The sequence below is a fragment of the Ruditapes philippinarum genome, unplaced genomic scaffold (assembly GCF_026571515.1).
Source record: "Ruditapes philippinarum isolate M1 unplaced genomic scaffold, ASM2657151v2 ctg15520_1_1_1_1, whole genome shotgun sequence".
In the NCBI taxonomy this organism is placed as follows: Eukaryota; Metazoa; Mollusca; class Bivalvia; order Venerida; family Veneridae; genus Ruditapes; species Ruditapes philippinarum.
The window spans coordinates 10,719-18,133 of NW_026852358.1; the positions used below are offsets into that span (position 1 = coordinate 10,719).

A 7,415-nucleotide genomic window follows, 5' to 3' on the forward strand; every position below is an offset into this window, starting at 1 on the left:
TTTTTGTTGTTGTTATTTCTTGTTGTTGTTGTTTTTTCATGATTACCCCTCTATGACACTTGCATATGTTTCAAAATTTAAATTTTCACCATTTTCGTGTATACAAAGATATTGCTTTGACAATGGTCAAATCTGAAATTAGATTTTTTTTTATAATAACTAAACAGCCTCTTTGTAAATATAAAATTACTATGTTTTGACTTCACACAAAGAAGCTTAGTCATTTCAAGAATGCATCTTGTACTTTTACAGTACCGGCCATGAGCAGGCCCATTCAAACTGGGCAAGCAGCGATCTCAATTCATAGAATATTAGTTAATTCTAAAATTCTACACACTATAGGTAGTCATAAACAAGTTAGTTTAGGAAAATCCCAATTTCGCTTGACCTGTAATAGGAAACGCAGCTTCCGGTATATAGTTTATTCATTCTTTACTTTAAATGAGACATATTCGGTTAGAATATCACAGATATAAACAATCTTCTGTGATTAGAATATTTCGAAGAGCATAGTATATAATTTTAATGATAAACTTTGCTTAGAGTGATTTGGGTGCTGACGGTAACTTAAACTTTTTACAGTACCTGCCATGAGAAGACCCATTCAAACTGAACCAGCAGCTATTTTGTCGTTTTTGACGTGCTTCAGGAATTCCATTTTTCATCATTTGGATGATACAGATCGAACTTGTGTCTTTAATTTTTTTAGATTTGAGTAATACATTTTTTTTGTATTTAATTCACGATTTATGTATACTTTGATTACCATAGAAACGAGAAAAACCTCTTCTGACAAACAATTTAAAATGGAAATAAATTCAATTTTGAGCAAAGGGTCGAAATATTCACCTTGTTGTTAACGATATTCACCATTATGCAATTGCTTTCTGCAAAAGCACAAAGTTGTTTTGTATTGCAAATTTTGCAAATGGCTTGCCCCGTACTTCACTTCAGTGTTGTTATATTTTTCTGGTCCTTCGGGATCATTGATGCCAGCGCTATAAAGTACCGCTCAAGCCGGTGCTAGTGGGCGTGACGGATGTTGCATATATTCAGTATCCCTCATGTACAGACTCAATCAAACCGAGTCTGCAATTCTCTTGTAATTTTGTTATTAATTCTTCCGAGGGATCACTTTGTTTCCAGATTTGTTTACCTTTTTTCATTTCAAGCCTGTTATAGCATTAAGTTTTGGTTATCAGGATACATACCGTGACGATACAGACATTGTTTATTACAGATAGAGAAAATAAAAATCCCTACAAAAACTCAAAAAAAATGTTTCAGGCTCGGTTTGATTGAGCCTATTCATTTTGAATTAAGAAACATTCGCGGATGTGTTCATACGGCGGTTATCATGGAACATTCAATGTGACACTTGTGTGTCATTTCATGAAAAGCGGCGTATGGTCCCCAAGTTATGGAAAGCGTGTGTCTCTTAAGAGAAAACAATGGGCGCAACTAAAAAAAATGAATTTTTAAAGGGGGTCAGAGGTTGAATGTCGCAGAAAAGACGTCAACAGACAAAGCTGAAAATATGATAAACAAGATCATCAAGGAAAGGCGGCTTTCAATGAACATAGCCCCCACCCGACCCAGTAACAAGAGTCAGTGGCAAGGAGCCCAAAAGGACCCCAAACAAAAACAGGACAAGGCACAAGACAGAGCACGGACAGGCCATAAACTAAAAGATAAATAATTTGTAACTGATAAGGAATTCAAAGAAAACAACATCAGGCAACATATCCTAAGGGTGTTTCAACATTATTCAAGTAGGAATATTGGAACATACCAACACGAAAAAGCCAACAAGTTAAAACTTAATATTACCACAAATACAAAAAAATGGCGTGTTGAACGATCTGTCAGGATCGGAAAGAGAACATCTTTGATTGAATGTACGGGGCAACATTCTAAAGCCTCCACACGGCACAAACAACGATGATAAAATAAAGAATATTAGAATCCCTACAAAATGTCCAAAACGGCTATTTTATAAATCGATTTGATTGATTGATTTAATTTTTTTAGTTCCTTATAGTGCCCATTAGGGTGGTAATAGCTTAACCAATTTTTTTCAATAACTCGATTTACATCAAATATTTGAGGTTATTGAACTGTTCAGGATATACTATGTTAAAATATGACATTAGAAAATATTGATAGCAGTCTCCTTGTAAATATGAAATAACGTGCATGTTTTGACTTCACACAAAGTACATATGTTGTGTTTTAGGTGACAACAAAGTCAATTATCAATTAAAAAATACCTAAAATGAGATTATTTGCTAAGTAGATTTATTTACCTTTTTCTGAATACATTCTAGCAGTAAGTACAGAAACTATGTTTTTAAACGTTTTATAACGATACCTATACCATTTTTTTCCGCTATACGCCTAACTTTTATGTGAACGCCTATATATGACAGGTGGCGAGGTGTCCCTTACAAATTTCTAAAATATGTTTACGATAGTCTTCGGATGATTAATTCTTATGAATCAATGAAAATTATATCAAAATACATTTTCAGTGAATGGTTCGAATATATTGTTCACTAATAAATCAAACACAATTTATTGTTTGTCCCAGAGGAAACTGAATCTATTTATGCGGTGTATAGATAAAATTCGGGATAATAAAAGTCAAGAACGTCAGATCATATTGATCAAGAAATACCTTTTATTTCTATCAAATTATGAATTTATGTCAAGCATTTATATGAACTGATCAAACAAAAATATATAATGTCCCGTTCTTATTTGTACAACGTACCATGCTCGGAGTTTAAAAGTCTGTCAGGGGCACAATTTTTCGTTATCAAAGTGTATACAATTGCCATTTTAAAGAAATGTTTTGAAGAAGGATATTCGTATGCATAAAAATGGCATAACACGTCATACCCAATTGCACATCACATACTATTACGTTTTAAAAGGTCTTCAGCTTGTTATCTTTGTTAAAACGAATCTAGCCGTTTCAAAACAAGTATTTCAAAAATATTATATCCTAGGAAAAGTGCACCATATCACTGTGAAGCATTCTTCAAGACAGCGTTCCGATTGCTATTTATAGCACACAGTGACGTCGGTTTCTAAATTTCGTTTTGTTTGTTCGGATTTTTACGGCACGTCAACACATAACTGGCCATATTGTGACGAATGCTTTAATAGGATCCGTGTTATTTGTGCCGTGTGACGGCTGTAAAAAGTCTTCCCGTACATTTAATCAATGATGTTATATTTTCGATCCTTGAAGATCGTTCAGCACGACATTATTGTTGTGCTAGTGGTATTTTTAGATCAATCTTTCGGCATTTTCTAGTTGGATGGTTCCAATACTCCGACTTAAACACTGTTGTATCACCCTTAGGATTTGTTGCCTGCTTTTAAATTTGTCTTTTAACGTCTTATCTGTGATATGCAGCCTTATACATGTATCACTTTGTTTCCAGAATTTTGTACTTCACAACAGCAGGTGTCAAATGCCGTGTGGCGACCCGTACTTCACTTCAGTGTTGTATCACCCTTAGGATTTTTTGCCTGCTTTTAAATTTGTCTTTTAACGTCTTATCTGTGATATGCAGCCTTATACATGTATCACTTTGTTTCCAGAATTTTGTACCTCACAACAGCAGGTGTCAAATGCCGTGTGGCGACCCGTACTTCACTTCAGTGTTGTTATATTTTCTGATCTTATTTTAAAGGGGAAAGCAAATTTAAATGCAAAATGTATATTGTATTTAAGCAGTTAAGGTTGATATAAGCTTACCTGTATATGCGTTGTGTTAAAATAATATTTGTGTATTTCATCAAATGCTTCTGAACCGCCATTGCTCAAGCCAAAATAGTTTTTTAAAAGGTGTGTATGTTGGATATCTGCCTCGTACTTAGGAAAGACCTGGTCACGAATTTCAACGTGCTCTCGGTGTCACATGAAATTCGAGATCTGGTCTTTCCTAAACAGAAAGACCTCGTACTCGGTCGATATCCTATACGTACTTATTCGTAGAAGGCCGTAGTGTATCCGTAGTGCGTCCGTCCTGATTCGTGTCGCTCCGTATCAAACCGTGTCGGTCCATAATTATTCTTTACACACAACTTAATCAATATGCGTACTAGATTTATCTTTAATTTATTGTATTTTTTATTTTCTTTCTTTCAATTTTTTTCATCAAAAGGTAGAAATGGAATCAAATAATTCGTAATACGGATCATATGGAGTTCTTTCTCTTGTGTTTTAATTATAACAAGTTGACATTTAATTTGTTATTTTAAGAAGACAATTGTAATGAAATGAGTCGCTCTGGAAACAATGAACGTTTGCGACTTTCATTGTTTCCAGAGTTAAAATGCTGGACGCTTACACGAACACGACATTCAAGTGAATTGAATGAACTAATTATTATTATAGCTTTATTTCCACTTACTACTACCACTAACTGTGACTTTGATATTCAAGACAACATCACAACCATCATGAAATAATAAATTCAATGTTGTTGAAAACGCTTTAATGTCAATGTTGATAGTTAAAGCGGCCTTCAGCGTTTCTAATCAAAAGAATTAAGTTATCAAATAAAATGTGTCATCGATAAAATACATAAAAATAAGGTAACCACTCGATAGGTTTAATCCACTGGCCCGCTCTCTATACATTCATCTCGGCTAGCGTCCATTGGCATTTGGCAAACTTATGAACACTGATTGTATTGATTCATATAGGAAAACATCAGCTGGAAGAGTTGAGGACTGCCAGCCCTAGGTCACGAGTTCGAATCTCTGTTAAAATTCGAAAATAGTTATCACAGGTTTAGTGCTATCTTTACGAACACAAACATGTTTTTCTCTTTTTACATTGTCATTAAAGTTAACATTGCACATGAAGTTAGACAATATTGCATCATTGCATCGTTTTGTGTAGACATATCACCTTAAAAATATATATCTCGTGATGTGTACAATATGTCTTGTGTGTTTCCCGTGATAGCTCAGTTGGTAGAGCGGAGGACTGTAGTGTATACTTATATATCTGTCATCCTTAGGTCACTGGTTCGAATCCGGTTCGCGGGATTCCATGTTTTTATGATTGATATTTTACTTTCTGTGTTAGAAATTACCATACCCTTTTTTAGTTTTCAAGTTATGCATTATTTTGATTTAGATAACATTACATTTCTTAGTTTTTGAATGCTACATTAAGCATGTCCTTTGACAGCGAATGACCAAAAATCTGTCATCTTTATGCCACTGGCTCGAATCTGATTTACTTATACTGACAAACATGTACATGATGTAATTCATTTATTCATTACTGTATATTTAGAGGATTTTGCGTAGATATCTTCGAAATGTTATATGATGTCAGAAAGATGAAAATTAAAAAGTTTCAATCCAGAGCTGAAAGTAGAGTTAATTGTTAAAATTAATTCGCTGTTTTATAATTTATGTACAGTTTTTTTTTCAACATAAAAATGTTGAAAATAAGACCTTGTAAAAAGACAGAGGTGAAAATGACCACTACTACTACTACTACTACTACTACTACTACTACCAATAATAATAATAATAATAATAATAATAGTAGTAGTAATAATAATAATAATAATAATAATGATAATGATAATGAATAATAATGATAATAACAATAAAATCTTTATTTATAGAAGGTAACATACAAAGTTCACAGTAAGAAGTATACTTATTTTAAGTATTGCCTTCTGATTTAACAATAACAAAGAAAAATGTTGATCTTTACAAATATTTAAAATCTTTTGGTAAATAAAAATATATAATATTATTATATTATTTAAATTCTTGAATGTAAAGGTTAGATATTTTTTATTTATTCATCCATTTATTAAAGTTATTATTAATAGATAAACTCGTAATGATTAAAAGAAAGGATACAAAATGACGATATCAACATTTACAACAATTAAAATATAAAGTGATCATTTTTCATCATGTATCTAACTGTAAACTTAGAAAATAAATTTTACAGTTGTTTCTGAAAGATTGTAAAGTCGAACATTGTTTGATGTTTATAGGTAATTCATTCCAAACGTCAATACTGAAATAAGAAAAATAATCCTTTAAATAATTTGTATCAGGTATACTTTTCAGAACAAGATCTCTATGAGTGATTGAGCGTAAATTATGTAATTCATTGTGATATAAACTAATATTTTCACTCATATACAACGGTGCCAGATTGTTTAAAGATTTATACACAACTGCTCTCTAAATTGAATTTCAGCCATTTAAGTTTATTAAAAAAATCTAATGTTGGTGAACGTATTTCTATTAAGTACAATTTTTGCAGCTGTTTTTTGAATTGAGTTTACTTTATTGATGTATGAGTATGTGTCCTTTCCTTATACCGTACAACACAACAATAGTCAAGTACAGGAAGGATGTATGCGTTGTAATATATCTTTTTTACTTCGTCAGTTAGGTACAAAATGAAATGTTTGAAGAGGGCATTTTTTTGTATTTAGTTTTTTTGCAAACAGAGTCTATTTGATAATGCCAGTTTAATGTATTATCTACATAAATGCCCAATAACTTTTGAACTGTTACATTTTCAAGAGTTGTATCATTTACTTTCAGTAGAAGATGATTACATTTCTTCACCTTTTTTGAAGAACCAATTATCATGCATTTTGTTTTTATTAGATGCAAATACATATTATTAAGGATACACCAATCATTTATATAATTTAAATCTTTTTGTAAATTATCTTGTATTTCCAATAAACAGTCACCGGATTGGTGTAGTGAAGAGTCATCCGCCTACAAGTCTATATTAAGGTGATTCTGCTTTGTCAGCCATGTTTGTTTTCACCAAGTAGGTCCAAAGTGAAAGTAGACCAAAATTCATATAACAAAAAAGCACAATGTAAAATGATGAACCATTTCAAAATGCACCTCCAGGTCTATGTTTTAAATACTATTAAAAAAGCAAGTTTTTTGTATTTGCTGCAAACAATAGCATTTGTCAGCGCTAAAACATACCTTAAACTGGATTTTGCCATTCATGAAATGTGCATAAAACTTGACTACAGATAGAACTTGGTCTTCAGAAATGTAGCACATTCAAGGTAAATATTCTTATTGTAATCATTTTTATTTTTAATAGTCTTTAAAACATAGACCTGGATGTGTACTTTCAAATGGTTCATCATTTTACGTTGTAATCTTTTTTTGTTGTATGAATTTTGACATAGGCTGACAAAGCAGAATCACCTTAAGATCACAGAATTATAACACAAAAAAATGTTCTTTCTCAATTTACTTTCCAATGCACATGAAATAACACAATATTGCATTATAAATTTTTTTTTAATAATATGTGTATCATAACTTTTAAAAATATATCTAAATTAAATGTATTATATAAAACATTCAACATTCAT

General features: G+C 31.8%; 1 non-coding gene across 1 annotated transcript; it reads left to right on the forward strand.

Annotated features, from left to right (window-relative positions):
- Positions 1-4,977: 4,977 nt before the first annotated feature.
- Positions 4,978-5,070, forward strand: Trnay-gua (transfer RNA tyrosine (anticodon GUA)). The gene is made up of 2 exons: positions 4,978-5,014; positions 5,035-5,070. It is a non-coding gene; the product is annotated as a tRNA-Tyr (tRNA).
- The last annotated feature ends 2,345 nt before the right edge of the window (positions 5,071-7,415 follow it).